At 42.2% G+C, this 21,989-nt stretch overlaps 9 non-coding genes and 2 pseudogenes across 9 annotated transcripts; 1 reads left to right on the forward strand and 10 right to left on the reverse strand.

Annotated features, from left to right (window-relative positions):
* Positions 1-364: 364 nt before the first annotated feature.
* Positions 365-580, reverse strand: LOC144992923 (U2 spliceosomal RNA; annotated as a pseudogene).
* A 680-nt stretch (positions 581-1,260) lies between these two features.
* On the reverse strand, positions 1,261-1,450 carry LOC144992869 (U2 spliceosomal RNA). The gene has a single exon (XR_013656929.1). It is a non-coding gene; the product is annotated as a U2 spliceosomal RNA (small nuclear RNA).
* A 682-nt stretch (positions 1,451-2,132) lies between these two features.
* Positions 2,133-2,323, reverse strand: LOC144992759 (U2 spliceosomal RNA). The gene has a single exon (XR_013656826.1). It is a non-coding gene; the product is annotated as a U2 spliceosomal RNA (small nuclear RNA).
* A 683-nt stretch (positions 2,324-3,006) lies between these two features.
* LOC144992752 (U2 spliceosomal RNA) lies at positions 3,007-3,197 on the reverse strand. Its single transcript, XR_013656820.1, has one exon. It is a non-coding gene; the product is annotated as a U2 spliceosomal RNA (small nuclear RNA).
* Positions 3,198-3,880: 683 nt separating this feature from the next.
* Positions 3,881-4,071, reverse strand: LOC144992819 (U2 spliceosomal RNA). The gene has a single exon (XR_013656882.1). It is a non-coding gene; the product is annotated as a U2 spliceosomal RNA (small nuclear RNA).
* Positions 4,072-4,753: 682 nt separating this feature from the next.
* Positions 4,754-4,944, reverse strand: LOC144992838 (U2 spliceosomal RNA). The gene has a single exon (XR_013656900.1). It is a non-coding gene; the product is annotated as a U2 spliceosomal RNA (small nuclear RNA).
* A 683-nt stretch (positions 4,945-5,627) lies between these two features.
* On the reverse strand, positions 5,628-5,818 carry LOC144992821 (U2 spliceosomal RNA). Its single transcript, XR_013656884.1, has one exon. It is a non-coding gene; the product is annotated as a U2 spliceosomal RNA (small nuclear RNA).
* Positions 5,819-6,497: 679 nt separating this feature from the next.
* LOC144992903 (U2 spliceosomal RNA) lies at positions 6,498-6,688 on the reverse strand. The gene has a single exon (XR_013656950.1). It is a non-coding gene; the product is annotated as a U2 spliceosomal RNA (small nuclear RNA).
* Positions 6,689-11,759: 5,071 nt separating this feature from the next.
* LOC144992937 (U2 spliceosomal RNA) lies at positions 11,760-11,952 on the reverse strand. The gene has a single exon (XR_013656969.1). It is a non-coding gene; the product is annotated as a U2 spliceosomal RNA (small nuclear RNA).
* A 683-nt stretch (positions 11,953-12,635) lies between these two features.
* On the reverse strand, positions 12,636-12,826 carry LOC144992817 (U2 spliceosomal RNA). The gene has a single exon (XR_013656880.1). It is a non-coding gene; the product is annotated as a U2 spliceosomal RNA (small nuclear RNA).
* A 1,693-nt stretch (positions 12,827-14,519) lies between these two features.
* Positions 14,520-14,628, forward strand: LOC144992958 (U2 spliceosomal RNA; annotated as a pseudogene).
* Positions 14,629-21,989: the final 7,361 nt, after the last annotated feature.

Genomic DNA, 21,989 nt, shown 5'->3' on the forward strand with positions numbered 1-21,989 from the left:
TGTCTTTAATTTCTTCATTAAAGTCCATCCCTTGGTTATTTAAATTGTAGTACCTTTGTAAGCGCCTCTGGAGGTCAGTCATGCATCTTTTATCTTTTGCTTTTCCCTTTCTACCAGCTGTTTTAAAGAAGCTCTGAGTTCTTTTTTTAACCATCTCCCACCAAGGGGCCCTCAAAGTATACAGGTCTTGCAGTGTTTGCCATCCCTTGTACAGTTCTTTGTACTCTGCCACGACATCTTCCTGCTCTAAAAGTGAGCAGTTTAGCTTCCAGAGACCTTTCCCTGGTGTTACACTCAGTTTTAACTCAACTGTACACGTTAGCATGTGGTGGTCTGAGAAAAAGGCTGGGGTAAGTGTGGCATTTATGGGGGGACAGTCTCTAGTGAACACATGATCTATGCGTGATGCGACAGAGTTGTCCCAATTGGACCAAGTAAACCCATCATTGATCAAATGTACAGTTTTATAACAGTCAGTCAGCCTAAAATCCTGAACCATACGCCTTAGCAAATGAGATGTTAAATGAGATGATAAGAACAGATACTACACTTGATCTTAGCCAAAAGGCCGAGAAGCGATAACTAACCACTTCACTGCCAATGAGAGCAACTCTTGCAGCAGGACACTGGACTCATGGACGCCTGTTAATAGGTGGGACTTGGTGACCCACCTCAAATCCCAGCTCCCCACAAAAGCTTCACATGTCCTGATGTGAATGAAAAAAGCAGCCAGTCAGTAGGAAACACTGTCTTGTATACACACCTATGTCGGTTCTAGAATGTAGGTCGTATGAATTCACAAATATCCATATTTGGATCATTTTTCACATATACATTTAGAGACACAAATTAACCGTAGACACACAAACAGTTGAAGAAAACTTGACTCAGGCTTTATGCTGACTGCATTCAAGTGGATTGAATTTAGCCTTCTAGGGTGTTTTGTGTCACTGATGTGGTACCTTTGAACAACAGCATTGAATGAACACAGCCCCTCCACTACATCAAAAGTTGCATGCTGACGCTGATGCAAAACCTTTAACTTGATGACTTTGAGGACCATGCCCCCTCCACTGCATCAAACGTTGGGCCGTGGATGATGTCATCCATGCCCTGCTGCAACAGCAGACTCCTTGAGAGTGCTGTGACTTGCAAACAGTGTTACTGTCTGGCAGAATTTAATTTCACCTAAACAGTCGTTTTAACATTAATCAAGCACTACCACCTGGACTATAAACTTTTTCTTTGTACCAATTTAAAGATGTGGGCACTGTTCCCAGAAACACTGCAATACTGGGTGAATGCATGGAGTGAATAGAGCAAGCTCCACCTTCACATCCGTTCTTCAAAATCGGCTTAATATGTTGTCCTCCACTGGAGGACATATCAGATATTAAACAGATAAGAACAGATACTACACTTGATCTTAGCCAAAAGGCCGAGAAGCGATAACTAACCACTTCACTGCCAATGAGAGCACCTCTTGCAGCAGGCCACTGGACTCATGGACGCCTGTTAATAGGTGGGACTTGGTGACCCACCTCAAATCCCAGCTCCCCACAAAAGTTTCACATGTCCTGATGTGAATGAAAAAAGCAGCCAGTCAGTAGGAAACACTGTCTTGTATACACACCTATGTCGGTTCTAGAATGTAGGTCGTATGAATTCACAAATATCCATATTTGGATCATTTTTCACATATACATTTAGAGACACAAATTAACCGTAGACACACAAACAGTTGAAGAAAACTTGACTCATAGGCTTTATGCTGACTGCATTCAAGTGGATTGAATTTAGCCTTCTAGGGTGTTTTGTGTCACTGATGTGGTACCTTTGAACAACAGCATTGAATGAACACAGCCCCTCCACTACATCAAAAGTTGCATGCTGACGCTGATGCAAAACCTTTAACTTGATGACTTTGAGGACCATGCCCCCTCCACTGCATCAAACGTTGGGCCGTGGATGATGTCATCCATGCCCTGCTGCAACAGCAGACTCCTTGAGAGTGCTGTGACTTGCAAACAGTGTTACTGTCTGGCAGAATTTAATTTCACCTAAACAGTCGTTTTAACATTAATCAAGCACTACCAGCTGGACTATAAACTCTTTCTTTGTACCAATTTAAAGATGTGGGCACTGTTCCCAGAAACACTGCAATACTGGGTCAATGCATGGAGTGAATAGAGCAAGCTCCACCTTCACAACCGTTCTTCAAAAATCGGCTTAATACGTTGTCCTCCGCTGGAGGACATATCAGATATTAAACTGATAAGAACAGATACTACACTTGATCTTAGCCAAAAGGCCGAGAAGCGATAACTAACCACTTGACTCGCCAATGAGAGCAACTCTTGCAGCAGGACACTGGACTCATGGATGCCTGTTAATAGGTGGGACTTGGTGACCCACCTCAAATCCCAGCTCCCCACAAAAGCTTCACATGTCCTGATGTGAATGAAAAAAGCAGCCAGTCAGTAGGAAACCCTGTCTTGTATACACACCTATGTCGGTTCTAGAATGTAGGTCGTATGAATTCACAAATATCCATATTTGGATCATTTCTCACGTATACATTTAGAGACACAAATTAACCGTAGACACACAAACAGTTGAAGAAAACTTGACTCATAGGCTTTATGCTGACTGCATTCAAGTGGATTGAATTTAGCCTTCTAGGGTGTTTTGTGTCACTGATGTGGTACCTTTGAACAACAGCATTGAATGAACACAGCCCCTCCACTACATCAAAAGTTGCATGCTGACGCTGATGCAAAACCTTTAACTTGATGACTTTGAGGACCATGCCCCCTCCACTGCATCAAACATTGGGCCGTGGATGATGTCATCCATGCCCTGCTGCAACAGCAGACTCCTTGAGAGTGCTGTGACTTGCAAACAGTGTTACTGTCTGGCAGAATTTAATTTCACCTAAACAGTCGTTTTAACATTAATCAAGCACTACCAGCTGGACTAAAAACTTTTTCTTTGTACCAATTTAAAGATGTGGGCACTGTTCCCAGAAACACTGCAATACTGGGTCAATGCATGGAGTGAATAGAGCAAGCTCCACCTTCACATCCGTTCTTCAAAAATCGGCTTAATATGTTGTCCTCCGCTGGAGGACATATCAGATATTAAACTGATAAGAACAGATACTACACTTGATCTTAGCCAAAAGGCCGAGAAGCGATAACTAACCACTTGACTCGCCAATGAGAGCAACTCTTGCAGCAGGACACTGGACTCATGGATGCCTGTTAATAGGTGGGACTTGGTGACCCACCTCAAATCCCAGCTCCCCACAAAAGCTTCACATGTCCTGATGTGAATGAAAAAAGCAGCCAGTAAGTAGGAAACACTGTCTTGTATACACACCTATGTCGGTTCTAGAATGTAGGTCGTATGAATTCACAAATATCCATATTTGGATCATTTTTCACATATACATTTAGAGACACAAATTAACCATAGACACACAAACAGTTGAAGAAAACTTGACTCATAGGCTTTATGCTGACTGCATTCAAGTGGATTGAATTTAGCCTTCTAGGGTGTTTTGTGTCACTGATGTGGTACCTTTGAACAACAGCATTGAATGAACACAGCCCCTCCACTACATCAAAAGTTGCATGCTGACGCTGATGCAAAACCTTTAACTTGATGACTTTGAGGACCATGCCCCCTCCACTGCATCAAACATTGGGCCGCGGATGATGTCATCCATGCCCTGCTGCAACAGCAGACTCCTTGAGAGTGCTGTTACTTGCAAACAGTGTTACAGTCTGGCAGAATTTAATTTCACCTAAACAGTCGTTTTAACATTAATCAAGAACTACCAGCTGGACTATAAACTTTTTCTTTGTACCAATTTAAAGATGTGGGCACTGTTCCCAGAAACACTGCAATACTGGGTCAATGCATGGAGTGAATAGAGCAAGCTCCACCTTCACATCCGTTCTTCAAAAATCAGCTTATTATGTTGTCCTCCGCTGGAGGACATATCAGATATTAAACAGATAAGAACAGATACTACACTTGATCTTAGCCAAAAGGCCGAGAAGCGATAACTAACCACTTCACTGCCAATGAGAGCACCTCTTGCAGCAGGCCACTGGACTCATGGACGCCTGTTAATAGGTGGGACTTGGTGACCCACCTCAAATCCCAGCTCCCCACAAAAGTTTCACATGTCCTGATGTGAATGAAAAAAGCAGCCAGTCAGTAGGAAACACTGTCTTGTATACACACCTATGTCGGTTCTAGAATGTAGGTCGTATGAATTCACAAATATCCATATTTGGATCATTTTTCACATATACATTTAGAGACACAAATTAACCGTAGACACACAAACAGTTGAAGAAAACTTGACTCATAGGCTTTATGCTGACTGCATTCAAGTGGATTGAATTTAGCCTTCTAGGGTGTTTTGTGTCACTGATGTGGTACCTTTGAACAACAGCATTGAATGAACACAGCCCCTCCACTACATCAAAAGTTGCATGCTGACGCTGATGCAAAACCTTTAACTTGATGACTTTGAGGACCATGCCCCCTCCACTGCATCAAACGTTGGGCCGTGGATGATGTCATCCATGCCCTGCTGCAACAGCAGACTCCTTGAGAGTGCTGTGACTTGCAAAAAGTGTTACAGTCTGGCAGAATTTAATTTCACATAAACAGTTGTTTTACCATTACTCAAGCACTACCAGCTGGACTATAAACTTTTTCTTTGCACCAATTTAAAGATGTGGGCACTGTTCCCAGAAACACTGCAATACTGGGTTAATGCATGGAGTGAATAGAGCAAGCTCCACCTTCACATCCGTTCTTCAAAAATCGGCTTCATATGTTGTCCTCCGCTGGAGGACACATCAGATATTAAACTGATAAGAACAGATACTACACTTGATCTTAGCCAAAAGGCCGAGAAGCGATAACTAACCACTTGACTCGCCAATGAGAGCAACTCTTGCAGCAGGACACTGGACTCATGGATGCCTGTTAATAGGTGGGACTTGGTGACCCACCTCAAATCCCAGCTCCCCACAAAAGTTTCACATGTCCTGATGTGAATGAAAAAAGCAGCCAGTCAGTAGGAAACACTGTCTTGTATACACACCTATGTCGGTTCTAGAATGTAGGTCGTATGAATTCACAAATATCCATATTTGGATCATTTTTCACATATACATTTAGAGACACAAATTAACCGTAGACACACAAACAGTTGAAGAAAACTTGACTCATAGGCTTTATGCTGACTGCATTCAAGTGGATTGAATTTAGCCTTCTAGGGTGTTTTGTGTCACTGATGTGGTACCTTTGAACAACAGCATTGAATGAACACAGCCCCTCCACTACATCAAAAGTTGCATGCTGACGCTGATGCAAAACCTTTAACTTGATGACTTTGAGGACCATGCCCCCTCCACTGCATCAAACGTTGGGCCGTGGATGATGTCATCCATGCCCTGCTGCAACAGCAGACTCCTTGAGAGTGCTGTGACTTGCAAACAGTGTTACTGTCTGGCAGAATTTAATTTCACCTAAACAGTCGTTTTAACATTAATCAAGAACTACCAGCTGGACTATAAACTTTTTCTTTGTACCAATTTAAAGATGTGGGCACTGTTCCCAGAAACACTGCAATACTGGGTCAATGCATGGAGTGAATAGAGCAAGCTCCACCTTCACATCCGTTCTTCAAAAATCAGCTTATTATGTTGTCCTCCGCTGGAGGACATATCAGATATTAAACAGATAAGAACAGATACTACACTTGATCTTAGCCAAAAGGCCGAGAAGCGATAACTAACCACTTCACTGCCAATGAGAGCACCTCTTGCAGCAGGCCACTGGACTCATGGACGCCTGTTAATAGGTGGGACTTGGTGACCCACCTCAAATCCCAGCTCCCCACAAAAGTTTCACATGTCCTGATGTGAATGAAAAAAGCAGCCAGTCAGTAGGAAACACTGTCTTGTATACACACCTATGTCGGTTCTAGAATGTAGGTCGTATGAATTCACAAATATCCATATTTGGATCATTTTTCACATATACATTTAGAGACACAAATTAACCGTAGACACACAAACAGTTGAAGAAAACTTGACTCATAGGCTTTATGCTGACTGCATTCAAGTGGATTGAATTTAGCCTTCTAGGGTGTTTTGTGTCACTGATGTGGTACCTTTGAACAACAGCATTGAATGAACACAGCCCCTCCACTACATCAAAAGTTGCATGCTGACGCTGATGCAAAACCTTTAACTTGATGACTTTGAGGACCATGCCCCCTCCACTGCATCAAACGTTGGGCCGTGGATGATGTCATCCATGCCCTGCTGCAACAGCAGACTCCTTGAGAGTGCTGTGACTTGCAAAAAGTGTTACAGTCTGGCAGAATTTAATTTCACATAAACAGTTTTACCATTACTCAAGCACTACCAGCTGGACTATAAACTTTTTCTTTGCACCAATTTAAAGATGTGGGCACTGTTCCCAGAAACACTGCAATACTGGGTCAATGCATGGAGTGAATAGAGCAAGCTCCACCTTCACATCCGTTCTTCAAAAATCGGCTTAATATGTTGTCCTCCGCTGGAGGACATATCAGATATTAAACTGATAAGAACAGATTTTTTTTTTTTTTTTTTTTTTTTATTTAAAAGTTTATTTAGTTATTCAGGTACAACTGCAATGGTCAGAATGTTTCTATTGCCATTAGGCAAGTTTTTCCTGAGTCTTGGAGTGAGGCACCGGTGATCCTCCAGTCATCTTCTTTTCAGCATTTTCTGGATCTTTTCAGTGTGGCGCTCAGAGGAGGTCCTCCCCTTTGTGCTCCTTTCCAGCTGCCTTTTCCGGAGAGTCAGACCGTCGCTGCTTTGACCTTTATCCTGTGGGACTCCAGCTCCTCCCATCCGAATGGGCGACAAGGCGATTCTTCTTTGTGGATGTGTTCATGGCCTGCCGCCTGCAGTCATGGCAAGGTGTACCGTTGCTGAGGCCAATCGAATCACACCCACGGGGGGGATCTGCCTGTGCTTTCTCACCAGCAAATTCCTGGAAGTCCACATGGCGTCTTTTATGGCGGCTAGGGAGAGCCATTGTAATGTAGTGCATTCAGCCTTCTGATCTGAGCATTGCCTCCTCCCATAGAGCACTAGTTGTGCTGTAAGATCTTCCTTTGCTGGCAAGTACGGGAAGCCGGAGGAGCCAGCTGTCGCCCACTGGTCTACAGCAGCACTGCACTCCCAGAACAGGTGCCTCACCGTCTCTGGCGCGCCACAACCTGGACGGGGGCAAAGAGGAATTCTGGACATGCCCCGGGAGTGCATAACAGTCCTGACCGGGAGAACCTCATGAGCCACCATCCACGACAGATCTTTCAGCCGGTTGGGAAGAAGAGGATGGTTCACCAGGTACCAGACTCTCTTTGACTCCTCTTCTCCAAATCCCCTTACTCGACACACAGGTCTTTGCTCCTGTATGGAAGAAATAAGCAGTCTGTGATTTGTCAGTGCATCCCTGTTTGATCCTTCCAAGTTGAATTTCTGAAGAAAGATTTGTATTTCTTTGTAGTTTTTGTTTAGCGTGAAAGACATTGGAATTCTCAGATCAATGTTTCCTAGACCTAACTTTTTAACATAGACTCCCATCCAAAATCTAACCAATGCAGCTGTCTTTACGCTTTTAGATTTGCCCACAATATGCTTGGTGTGCAAGCTGATATAGTGCGCTCCGAGAAAAGGGTACAGGTCCGGTACACCCTTACCCCCTTTTTCTTTTGGGCTTTTCATTATTTCTCTTTTTAGTCTTTCCCATTTGGAGTTCCACAAAAAATAGAACATTTCTCGTTCTAAGGTTCTCCTGACTCTTAGTGGTGGCATAAATACTGAGCTGATTAACAGAAATAAAGGGAGGATTACTGCTTTCAAGACCAGAACCTTCCCCTCCATTGTTAGCTTTCTTGTTGACCAAAAGCCTAGTCTTTGTCGCACTTTTGAAACTACCTCTGGCCAGTTATTTCCTCCCTCGCCTTCTTTGTCAAACCATACTCCCAAGATTTTCTGGTTATTTGAGGTCACCTGCAGAGAAAGACTCTCCGTTTCAGTATGTGTCCATGGTCCATAAAATTGGATTTTGGTCTTGTGTCTGTTCAATTTTGCTCCAGAAGCTTGACCATACCACTCGGTCAGTTCCAGTGCCCTGGTTATCGACCGGCTGTCTGCACATATAATATTGATGTCATCCATATATAAAAGGCACTTCACATCGAGGCCGCCAGTACCTGGTATGTGAAGACCTTGAATGTATCCGTCTGTCCTTAATATCTGTGCCAAGGGTTCTATGCAGAGAATATATAGTAGCGCTGACAAAGGGCAACCTTGTCGCACACCAGAGTTGATGTTAACTTTCTTTGTTAAAAGACCATTCACAGCTACTTTGCTGGAGATGTTTTTGTAGAGCAATTTTATCCATCTGACAAAACGTTCCGGGAGGCCAAGTCTTGCCAACAACGCAAACAGGTACTGATGGGATACGCGATCAAAAGCTTTTTCAAAGTCCAAATTCATTATTGCCAAGCGGTTTGACCTGTCTTTAGAGAGGCTGATCAAGTCTCTTATGAGAATGAGATGGTCCGTGATTTTGCGTCCAGGTATGGCACAAACCTGATCCTGATGAACCAGGTCCTCTAGGCAAGATGTTAGTCTTGTGGCAAGGAGTTTGCTGAAAAGTTTACAATCCACATTAAGTAAGGAAATGGGTCTCCAATTCTTTAAGTCTGTCTTTTCTTTGGTTTTGTAGATTAATGTTACTATGCCGGTCCTAAAACTGTCAGGTAATTGGTCCAGGTTTTCAAATTCTGTGAACAATGTTAACATATCTGGTGCTAATAAGTCCCAAAAGGTCAAGTAGAACTCCACAGGGAGCCCATCCATCCCTGGTGATTTTCCTTTCTCAAAGGAAGTCAGACACTTGGTCAATTCTGTCACTGTTAAATCCTGGACTAACTTCTCAAAATTTGTGTTTAGACTATGGGTGTGCTCCACTTTAGTCAGAATGTCATGTAAGGCTTCTTCATTTAGCAATTTAGTGCTATATAGTTCTCTGTAATAGTCTTCAAGGGTCGTGAGTAATTCTTCTGTGGTTTGGGTTAGGGAGCCATCTCCTTTCTGGAGAGTTACCATGGTGTCAGTTTTACTGATGACTTTCTTAAAGAAAAAACGTGTACACTTTTCCCCCTCTTCTATCTCTCGTTCTCTGCTTCTAATAATGGCTCCTTTACTAACTTTCTCTGTTAATTCCATCATTTCTTTTTTTACGTCTTTAATTTCTTCATTAAAATCCATCCCTTGTTTATTTAAATTGTAGTACCTTTGTAAGCGCCTCTGGAGGTCAGTCGTGCGTCTTTTATCTTTTGCTTTTCCCTTTCTGCCTGCTGTTTTAAAGAAGCTCTGAGTTCTTTTTTTAACCATCTCCCACCAGGGAGCTCTAAAAGTATACAGGTCCTGTAGTGTTTGCCATCCCCTGTATAGTTCTTTGTATTCTTCCACAAGATCTTCCTGCTCTAAAAGTGAGCAGTTTAGTTTCCAGAGACCTTTCCCTGGTGTTACACTCAGATTTAACTCAGCTGTGCACGTCAACATGTGGTGGTCTGAAAAAAAGACTGGGGTAAGTGTGGCATTTATGGGGAGACAATCTCTGGTAAACACATAATCTATACGTGATGCTACAGAGTTGTCCCCACTGAACCAAGTGAACCCACCATCAAGCGGATGCAAAGTTTTGTAACAGTCAGTCAGCCTAAAGTCCTGAACCATACGCCGTAGTAAGTGAGATGTTTTATCCAATTTATAAAATGTCCCAGTTTTATTTCGGTCTGTCCTGCTTAGTATGCAGTTAAAGTCCCCTACCATTATAAACGGGGCTCTGCCTAACATAAAGCTTTGCACATCTTCTAAAAGTTTGTATCTTGCATTCTTATCATTGTAACCATAAAGGTTCAAAACGTTCAAGTCTCTGCCCATAAATGATAAGCGTGCTAACAGGGCTCTGCCATCTCGTATAACAGTGAAACCTTTAACCGATATATAAGGGTTTTTAATCAAGATAGCCACACCGTCATTTTTGTTTTCATTTGACCAACTCCATAGCGATCTATTTGGCCACAGATCTTCCCACGTTTTATAACTACTGCAGTACGGGATGCCGCACTCTTGTAGACAAATTACATCGGACTTCACACTTTGCAGGTATGTCAGGATGCCATTGGCTCTGACTTGAGATTTTATACTTCTTACATTTATTGTCACTAGAGTAATTGTCATAAGTATGAAAAAGAAAGTTAAGGCAGGTATTGTCATGTAAGGGAGGGAGACCAGGTTAGTAATAGTCAGTTTATGTCTCATCTGTTGGGAGGAAATCTCTGTCAATGTCTTGGGCCGTCAGGACTAACGGGTTGGGTTTCTTTGAATTTTCAACTGCTGATGTATTTTCCTGATGAAAGTCAGCTTCAAGTGAGTTTAAGGGGGTCGACTGTAGATTAAAAGCCAAAAATGAAATTTCATTGGGGGAGTCTGGTGGGAGGAACACACGTGATTCTTCACTAAAGGATTCCTTCGTAGGATCCTCAGTTCTGCCCTTCTTTTCTACTGCCAGCAGAGAGTCTGATGGCGAGACCGGAGCTGGTCTTTTAGGTTGTCCATCGTGAAGAATCCTGTGGTCATTTTTCATAGTCATGTCTTTTCTTACATTTTGTTCGATTTTACCATTGTCTTTCTCTAGTTCACTGATTGGGAGGATTTGGAGTGGCTCTTCCTCTTTGTCAGTTATCATTTGCGCAATCTCCTGCAGGTGTGCTGCATCAGGAGGTGTCTCATTAGTGAGACCTACCACAGGTGTGTCAGGTTTGCTCTTCCCAGTTTTAAGTTTATTTGCAAATGACTTAGGACAGTTTCTAAAGAGATGGTTTGTTTCACCACAGAGGTTACATTGACGGCCATTTGGGCACTCCTCATACACATGACCAGTGTTTCTACATTTACCACAGAAGGGTTTTGAACAATCTTCGACCAGATGGCCATGCTCTCCACACCTTCTGCAAAGTTTAGGCTGTCCTTGGTAGTAAACATAACCTCTATTCTCCCCCAGCACTATCAGGGATGGGAGATGTTTTAGACCCTGGAAACCTTGTGGGTCTTGTCTTAGATTGACAGGCACTCGCCAGGCACAGTTCCAAATACCGTCTACATCCCTAACCTTAACAGCTTGACCTTTTACAGAACAGTATCTGCCCAACCACACACAAATGTCTTCTGCATTAACAGTTTCATTAAACATTTTGACAATGACGGTTTTCATTGAATTGTCTGTAAGCTTTTCTACTGTGAAAAGTGCAAAATGGGATTTCATGTTTTCAAAACGAGTCCAGAATTCGCTGAGAGTAGAGCTAGTTCGAAAGCTTACATCAAAACCTTTGTTCAATGGTAAGGTCAAGATACAGTTCAGGTCTTCAGGTTTGAAACCTAGGGTTTTCTGGACCAAGTTCCTTGAAAAATCAAGCCTGGACATGTAAGTTACCTTACCTTCAATTTCCTGAAAGGTAAACCGGACGCTGTGGTGCCTCCGCATGCCCGCAGAAGCTGCTGACATTTTGGAGGCACCACAGGCGGGTGAGCTTGGCAGGAGTAATTACCTTAACTTGGATTGCTCCAGGACACCTGAAGAGAAAAAGGACATTGACAGTTCAGTAGGAAAAGTAAACGTTCGATTGCGCAGCACCGATATCTCCAGTAGTTTGTACGATGGCAAGTCACAACAGACGAGCATCAACAACCGTCGGAGTGATCACAGTCTCTGTCGTTTGGCAAGATGCAAGGACAGCTCTGATAAGAACAGATACTACACTTGATCTTAGCCAAAAGGCCGAGAAGCGATAACTAACCACTTGACTCGCCAATGAGACCAACTCTTGCAGCAGGACACTGGACTCATGGACGCCTGTTAATAGGTGGGACTTGGTGACCCACCTCAAATCCCAGCTCCCCACAAAAGCTTCACATGTCCTGATGTGAATGAAAAAAGCAGCCAGTCAGTAGGAAACACTGTCTTGTATACACACCTATGTCGGTTCTAGAATGTAGGTCGTATGAATTCACAAATATCCATATTTGGATCATTTTTCACGTATACATTTAGAGACACAAATTAACCGTAGACACACAAACAGTTGAAGAAAACTTGACTCATAGGCTTTATGCTGACTGCATTCAAGTGGATTGAATTTAACCTTCTAGGGTGTTTTGTGTCACTGATGTGGTACCTTTGAACAACAGCATTGCATGAACACAGCCCCTCCACTACATCAAAAGTTGCATGCTGACGCTGATGCAAAACCTTTAACTTGATGACTTTGAGGACCATGACCCCTCCACTGCATCAAACGTTGGGCCGTGGATGATGTCATCCATGCCCTGCTGCAACAGCAGACTCCTTGAGAGTGCTGTGACTTGCAAACAGTGTTACAGTCTGGCAGAATTTAATTTCACCTAAACAGTCGTTTTAACATTAATCGAGCACTACCAGCTTGACTATAAACTTTTTCTTTGTACCAATTTAAAGATGTGGACACTGTTCCCAGAAACACTGCAATACTGGGTCAATGCATGGAGTGAATAGAGCAAGCTCCACCTTCACATCCGTTCTTTAAAAATCGGCTTAATATGTTGTCCTCCACTGGAGGACATATCAGATATTAAACTGATAAGAACAGATACTACACTTGATCTTAACCAAAAGGCCGAGAAGCGATAACTAACCACTTGACTCGCCAATGAGACCAACTCTTGCAGCAGGACACTGGACTCATGGACGCCTGTTTATAGGTGGGGTTTGGTGACCCACCTCAAATCCCAGCTCCCTACAAAAGCTTCACATGTCCTGGTTTTCCTTTTCAAAATGCAGGTTATGCTAGCTCCCACGGCAAGTTTCAGGCTAAGGAAGTGGATAACCTCAGCTTTCGGTTCCAAAAACTGAAGTGTGTTTCAGGGTATGTCAAGTTGCCATAGCAACTCATGCTCTGAACATAACCAGGGGGGTATTCCAGGTATTCCAACATAACCAGGGGGGTATTCCAGGAAGCATGTTGAAGGTTAGTTTGTATTCAGAGAGGTGAAGCAGCATGATGTGTCCATTTGAAGATAATTTAGTGGATGAAGAAGGTCAGATAATATTTTTTCCAATGTGAGAGGGGGATAAGACCACGTATGGATGTTGGAAAGATAAACTTTTTACATTTATCTCACTTAATTATTTGCTTCAGTTAAGATAAATCAATTCTTTTTTTAGTTAAGTCATCTTAAAAATAACACGTAGTTTTCAGACAGTTATTTTGCTTTCATTCAAATTAATTCAATTAAGTAGGTGTAATTTTGGTGCTGCTGTTGCCTTTGCCTGTCTGGACGGATTTGGGTTTAAGTGAGGGTTTTTGACCAAATGTGATTAGTTGTTTAGCTGTTTTACTGTGTTTTGCCGATTTATTTTGTCCTACTATGCTTAAGTCTCTGCACCATGAGTGAGAGTGAAGGAGAGGATGATGAGTTTATATAGCACCCCTACTGCCTAGAGTTCTAATGACAATGTTGGAAAATTGGCAAATGAATGTGTACCCTCCAAGAATGTTGTTTCTTCCTTTTTTTTGCTATAAAAATGAGTATATCTGCCGGCTCAAACTTAAACATATTCAAGAATTATAATTCATAAAATTGGAAACAATATTAATTGAATTGGAGTAATATGACATCTAGTTAAATGAATATGTAAATTTTAGTTGTATAAACAATTATTGAGTTTTATAGACGTAAGAAATTAGATTGAATAAATTTAACTCAATTATTTGTTACCAATAGAAGTAATTCATTTAAGGTGGCAAAATTGGATAAGTTATATATATATATGCTTCACAAGGAAAATGGAAACAAGATCAGAAACTCATGCGTTTACTTTGTCTGTTCTTTTACTACAAGCAGAAACTCTTTATTTTGCGGATTCAGCCGTATTTCTTTTTTGATAGTCTTATTATCTTCATATGCCGTCATTGAAATCTCAGACTCCGTCTCACTGAAGTATAACGATCTCTTTTTTTCACCACGCATTTCCATGGTGACTCCAGAAATCGGCGATGTATTGAGAATGTCTTTAGGTACTTGACGTTCACGTGCATTAACCCAGGGTTACCAAGTCGAGCAAAATTACGCTAACTCATATCCGGTCTTTTGGAACCGACATACCCCGAGTAAGCAAGTTCAGGCGGATTTCAGCCAGAGTTCAGGGTTTAAGTCAGGCTAGTTTAAACATGCTTTCTGGAATATTCCCCTGGACATGTGAAGCTTTTGTAGGGAGCTGGGATTTGAGGTGGGTCACCAAGTCCCACCTATTAACAGGCGTCCATGAGTCCAGTGTCCTGCTGCAAGAGTTGGTTTCATTGGCGAGTCAAATGGTTGGTTATCGCTTCTCAGCCTTCTGGCTAAGATCAAGTGTAATATCAGTTTATATCAGCGAATCTACGGGAGAGGGTTTATTTTTGTTTTTTTTATTTTTTATGTTATAACAATTTAATCCATCTGACAAAGAGTTCCAGGAGCCAAGTCTTGCAGCAGCTAAAACAGGTACTGATTGGATACACAACCAAAAACCTTTTTAAACTCCAGATTAAGTTTTGTTTGTCCTGTCTTTAGAGAGACTGATCAAGTCTCTCAAGTGATTGAGATGATCAGTGATTTTTCATCCAGGTATGGCACAAACATGATCCTGATGGACTAGGGGGGTATTCCAGGAGCAGGCTATGCTATTTCCCACGGTAAGTTTGAGGCTAAGGAAGTGGATAACCTCAGCTTTCGGTTCCAAAAACTGAAGTATGTTTCAGGGTATGCCATAGCAACTCATGCTCTGAACATAACCTGGTTTAGTTGAAGGTTATTTTGTATTCAGAGAATAGAAGCAGCATGATGTGTCCATTTGAAGATGATTTAGTGGATGAAAAAGCTCAGATAATACTTTTTCCACCATGAGAGGGTGATAAGACCACATATGGATGTTGGAAAGATAAACTTTTTACATTGATCTAACTTAATTATTTGCTTCGGTTAAGACAAATCAATTCTTTTTTTAGTTAAGTCATCTTAAAAATAACACGTAGTTTTCAGACAGTTATTTTACTTTCATTCAAATTAATTCAATCAAGTAGGTGTAACTTTGGTGCTGCTGTTTGATTGGCACCGCAAGGGATTGTGGGATACCATTCCCTTTGCCTGTCAGGACGGATTTGGGTTTAAGTGTGGGTTTTTGACCAAATGTTATTAGTTGTTTAGCTGTTTTCCTGTGTTTTGCCAAGTTGTGAAACCAGGGTTCGACTCCGGGCTGCTTCCTGTTCCCTTCTCTATCTTTGTGCCGGTCCCAAGCCCAGTTGCTTTGAGAGGGTTGCATCAGGAAGGGCATCCGGCGTAAAACATTGCCAAGTTTACCATGCGACTTGTTCACTGTGGCGACCCCTGATGGGAAAAGCCGAAAGAGAAAGAAGAAGAAGACTGTGTTTTGCCAAGTTATTTTGTCCTACTATGCTTAAGTCTCCGCACCATGAGTGAGAGGACGGGAGGGAGAGGATGATAAGTTTATATAGCACCCCTACTACCTAGTGCTCTAATGACAATGTTGGAAAATTGGCAAATGAATGTGTACCCTCCGTGAATATTGTTTCTTCCTTTTTATTGTTATAAAAATGAGTATATCTGCCGGCTCAAACTTAGACATATGAGAAGTAATTCATGTAAGTTGGCAAAATTGGATAAGTTTTATATATATATATACGTGTCACAATGAAAATAAGATCAGAAACTTGTGCGTTTACTTTGTCTGTTCTTTTTCTCCAAGCAGAAACTTTCTTTTGCTGATGCAGCCGTGTTAATTTTTTGATGGACGTATAATCTTCACATGCCGTAATTGAAATCTCAGACTCCGTCTCACTGAAGTATCGTTCTCTCTTTTTTTTCTTCATGAGTTTCCATGGTGACTCCGGAAATCGGTGATCCATTGAGAATGTTTTTATGTACTTGACGTGCACGTGCATTAACCCAGGGCCTGTATGTAAAGGGAGCCGCGTGCCACGTGAAGCGGAGGCAGTGAGAGCGCGCGGCGATGACAGACAGTGACAGGCCGGTGGGAAAGAAGGAGAGAACAGTTTGAAAGAAAGAAAGAAAAAGTCTGAACACAGGACTAGCAGAAAAAGTAAATTATCAGCAAAGATGAACGTGTTTAATGTGTTTATTATAGTGCATCATATGTTGAACCTTCAACAAAAAAAAAAAAAAAGTGCGGTGATGAGGTCATCATCACAGCCCTACTCGCGGGCCACATAAAATGACATGGCGGGCCACATTTGGCCCGCGGGCCTTGAGTTTGACACATGTGGTCTAGATCAGTGTTTTTCAACCTTTTCTGAGCCACGGCACACTTTAACCTTAAAAAAAATCCCGCGGCACACCAGCATCCAAAAATTAAAAAAAAAAAGGAGAAACTCATACTCTGTATTGATCTACAGCCCCTCCTCAATCTCACGTGCATTTTTGAGATAATTGTTGCAGAAAAAGCTGGAAACTGCAGCTGTTTTTTTTCTAAAAGATGCAATAAAAGTTAAGTTAGAAGACTTAAAAATAGTATGATGTGTGTTCGTTGGTTTCAAGACGTTTAACAACAGATCTCCGTATGCGCTGTCACTCTCACAACCCAATGCATCATGGGAGATGTAGTGCATAAAACGGCCGGAGATCGGTTTTCGGAGCTTGATTGTTTTGTTCACTTGTTCCACGGTCTGATACCGGATTCTGTGGGAAGCTACACCGCTAAAGACGAGCTTTAGCTGCTATTTTTTTTATAACTGAGCGACTTTACGAACTAAATCGGGACAAGGAAGTGAAGACTTTAACCACTTCTGATTGGTCAGACTGATGACATGTGATTAAGCCTTCAAGAATGATTGGTGGAGACAGTTAAAGGGACGGGACGTTTCCAAAATACAGCCGAAGGTGCAGCTGAATCGCGGTACCGTCATTCTTATCAAAATGTCTTTAATAAAATAAAATAAACGCAAAAAAAAGTATTTTATGATCTTTTATATTCCTAACTCCTCAGTGTTTTATCAGGGCCTGTTTGGATGAACAGAGAGCTGAAATCATGGAGATGGTAATTGCTTTTAGATCAGTTAATGAGGGCAATTTCCCAAGGCACACTTGACCATCTCTCACGGCACACTAGTGTGCCGCGGCACACTGGTTGAAAAACACTGGTCTAGATGACCCAACTCCCTATGTTAAAGTGCCTAGGATAGCACAAGGGGTTACAGAAGCTCTGAGTTCTTTTTTAACCATCTCCCACCAGGGGGCCCTAGAAGTATACAAGTCTTGCAGTGTTTGCCATCCCTTGTATAAGTCTTTGTATTCTGCCACAACATTTTCCTGCTCTAAAAGTGAGCAGTTTTGTTTCCAGAGACCTTTCCCTGGTGTTACACTCAGATTTAACTCAGCTGTACACGTTAAAATGTGGTGGTCTGAGAAAGACTGGGGTAAGTGTGGCATTTATGGGGAGACAATCTCTGGTGAACACATAATCTATACGTGATGCTACAGAGTTGCCCCCACTGAACCAAGTGAACCCATCATCAAGCGAATGCAAAGTTTTATAACAGTCATTCAGCCTAAAATCCTTAACGATACGATGTAGTAAGTGAGATCTTTTGTCCAATTTATAAAATGTCCCCATTTTATTCTGGTCTGTCCTGCTTAATACGCAGTTAAAGTCCCCTCCTATTATGAACGGTGCTCTGGCTAACATATAACTTTGCACATCTTCTAAAAGTTTATATCTTGCATTTTTATCATTGTAACCATAAATTTTCAGAAGATTCAGGTCTCTGCCCATAAAGGACAAGCGTGCCATCTCTTATCACAGTAAAATCTTTTACTAATATATAAGGATTTTTGATCAAGATAGCAACACCATCGTTTTTGTTTTCATTTGACTCACTCCATAGCGATCTATTTGGCCACAGATCTTCCCAAGTTTGATAATTACTACAATAAGGGATACCACACTCTTCATTACTTCAGACTTCACACTTTGCAGGTATGCCCAATGGGCTCTAAGGGCTGTGGTGGTGTCAGAGGGTGCTGCGATGGAGCCACTGTTCTGGCCTCTGGTTTCCATCTAGGTGTTTCTTCTTGATGGGGCGCTCCCATATGCTTTAAAAACTGTGACCCATTGACCAATGTTTTCTGGACAATAGCAACAGTGAAAGTGGGATGTCCGTCGGCATCCTAAGCCACACTTGATGACTGTGAATGAGGAATGATAGGAAAATATTATTACATTCTGTCTTACACTCTTCACATTCATAAGACTAAGGACGATGCTGAAGTTGAATCAGAAACTGTGTTTTAATGTTTTATTTACTATCTAAATTATAATTTAATCCAGGTTTGAGCAGTCCAGGTCTTGTGGTTTTTTAATAAATATCGCTAGCCAACTTCAACGTTGTGCAAAACGCTCATAACAATTAGATTTTAATTTACATTACATAAATCCAGGGCAGTACATATACATAGTCCCGCACTAAAGTTTTTAGGGATTAGGGTGGGAATTCGGACACAGCCTAGATGTACCTTTGTGTTTCACGGAAGAATGGGTTTCCATGTGGAGGGCCACAGCAGGCTCTGCATCCTTCTTGTAACAGCAAAATGGACAATAGAAAACGTTGTTTTGTTTTTTCGGCGTTGGTTTGTCATCGTCGACTGAAACTGTAACGTGTCTCTATATAAGTACAGAAATAATACAGGTGAAATAAACAAAGTTTTACTGACATTGGAAGACACCAGGGGGGTATTCCAGAAAGCAGGTTATGCTAGCTCTCATGATAAGTTTGAGGCTAAGGAAGTTGATAACCTCAGCTTTCGGTTCCAGAAATGGAGGTATGTTTCAGGATATGTCAAGTTGCCATAGCAACTCATGCTCTGAACATAACCTGGTCTGGAGCAGGTTTAGTTGAAGGTTAGTTTGTTTTCAGAGAGGTTAAGCAGCATGGTGTGTCCATTTGAAGAAATTTTAGTGGATGAATAAGCTCAGATAATACTTTTTCCACAGTGAGATGGTGATAAGACCACATATGGATGTTGGAAAAATATTTTTTTTACTTTGATCTTACTTGATTATTTGTTTCAGTTAAGATAAATCTTTTTTTTTGTAAGTCAGTTTAAAAATTACACGTAGTTTTCAGACAGTTATTTTACCTTCATTCAAATTAATTCAATTAAGTAGGTGTAACTTTGGTGCTGCTGTTAGATCGGCACCGCAAAGGATTGTGGGATATCATTCCCTTTGCCTGTCTGGACAGATTTGGGTTTAAGTGTGGGTTTTTGACCAAATGTGTTTAGTTGTTTAGGTGTTTTACTGTGTCTTGCCATGTTTCGCCGAGTTATTTTGCCCTACTGAGCTTATGTCTCTGCACCATGAGTGAGAGTAAAGAAAAGTATGATGAGTTTATATAGCAGGGTTACCAAGTCGGGCGTAATTACGCCAACTCATATCCGGTCTTTTGGAACCGACATACCCAGAGTAGCAAGTTCAGGCGGATTTCAGCCAGAGTTCAGGGTTAAAGTCAGGCTAGTTTAAACATGCTTCCTGGAATACCCCCCAGTAGCTTGACAAACTTCCAGGAGAGCCGCAAGCTAAGCTAACTCAACTAGCTGGGTGTAAAACCTGAACCACGTAAATAGAACGGCAGAAAAAAGGACAATACATTTGAAAATACGAAATAACAGCCTCATCTGCAGTGTAACTTAATAATTGTGGTGGAAAAGCGAGCAATAATCACAACAAGAGTTTTCTTTTCATTAACGTACCGTTTTTTTTTTTGTTGATGCGTTCCTCCATTTTGAAAATATCTCTGCGCGGAAACAAAGAAGAGCTGCACTGACTTCTTCTTGTAGTTAAAATGGCAGGCGGCAACAACGACGAGGTGCATTACCGCCACCTATTGTGTTGGAGTATGGGTCAAAGAGAGGGACTACCTAACAAAAAAAACAATATATTCTCCCTTATAATCTGTTCTGCTAAAAAACCTATCTTTGCACCATTCAAATTTTCCTCCCCTCCCAAGAACTTTTTCGAACTCAGCCGTTCACCCTCTATCAACCGTACTCTGTTCTCCAGCTGTCCTCTTTCTTCCCCACACAATTCACAATGACAGAAAATGTGCTCCACTGATTCCTCCCCTTTCCTGCAATCACAACTGTACTGACGAAGGGGAATCAAATGCACAGGCTCAACGTGGGCGGGGTTAACATTCCACAGCGTTCCAGCATTCCACAATGTTGAGCAATACTGCAGGCTGCAGCCAGGGCTTACTTGGTTTGCCAGGATACCATTGTCTCTAGCTTGGGATTTTACACTTCTTACATTTATTGTACCCAGGGTAATTGTCATTAGTATGACCAAGAAGGTTAAGGGAGAAATTATCGTGTAAAGGAGGGGGACCAGGTTAGAAATAGTCAATTTTTGTTCCCTGTGATTGATGGGAGGAAATTTCTGTCGATCTCTCGGGCCGTCCGCACTGAAGGGTTAAGTGTCTTTAAATTTTCAACTGCTGATGTATTTTCCTGATGAAAGTCAGCATCAAGGGGTGAGTTTATGGGTATCGACTGTAAATCAAAGGCTAAAAAAGACATTTCATTAGGGGAGACTGGGGGGGAGGAACACACGTGATTCTTCACTGAAGGATTCCTTCGTAGGATCCTCGGTTCTGCCCTTTTCTACTGCAAGCTGAGAGTCTGATGATGAGGCTGGAGCTGGTCTTTTAGGTTGTCCTTCATGCGGTAGTCATTTTTCATAATTCTTCTTTCTCTTTCGGCTTTTCCCATCAGGGGTCGCCACAGCGAATCATCCTTTTCCACCTCACTCTATCATGGACATCTTCTACCCTAACATTAGCCAACTTCATGTCCTCTGTTAAGACATCCAAATATCTCCTCTTTGGTCGTCCTCTTGCCCTCCGGCCAGGCAGCTCCATCTCCAACATCCTTCTACCAATATATCCACTATCCCTCCTCTGAACATGTCCAAACCATCTCAGTCTGGCTTCTCTGACTTTGTCGCTAACACAGGCAACATGAGCCGTCCCTCTGATGTACTCGTTCCTTATCCTGTCTAACCTGGTCACTCCTAAGGAGAACCTCAACATCTTCATCTCTGCTACCTCCATCTCAGCCTCTTGTCTCTGTCTCACTGCTACCGTCTCTAACCCATAGAGCAGAGCTGGTCTCACCACTGTCTTGTACACCTTTCCTTTGAGTCTTGCTGACACTCTTCTGTCACACAACACTCCTGACACTTTCCTCCAACCGCTCCAACCTGCCTGCACTCGCCTCTTCACCTCTTTTCCACAATCCCCATCACACTGAACTGTTGACCCCAAGTACTTAAACTCCTGCACCTTCTTCACCTCAGTCCCCTGTAACCTAACGCTTCTACCTTGATCCCTCTCGTTCAGACACATGTATTCTGTCTTACTACGACTGACCTTCATACCTCTTCTTTCCAGAGCAAACCTCCACCTCTTTAGCTGTTCCTCCACCTGCTCTCTACTCTCACTGCAAATTACAATGTCATCCGCAAACATCATTGTCCAGGGAGATTCCTGTCTTACCTCGTCTGTCAGCCTGTCCATCAGCATAGCAAACAAAAAAGGACTCAAAGCTGATCCTTGGTGTAGTCCCACCTCCACCTTGAACTCCTCTGTCTGACCTACAGCACATCTCACCACCGTCATACTTCTCTCATACATGTCCTGAACTACTCTGACATACTTCTCTGCCACTCCAGACGACCTCATACAGTACCACAGCTCCTCCCTCGGCACCCTGTCATACGCC

The sequence above is a fragment of the Oryzias latipes genome, chromosome 6 (assembly GCF_053564925.1).
Source record: "Oryzias latipes strain Hd-rR chromosome 6, Olatipes_Hd-rR_3.1".
Taxonomy (NCBI): Eukaryota; Metazoa; Chordata; class Actinopteri; order Beloniformes; family Adrianichthyidae; genus Oryzias; species Oryzias latipes.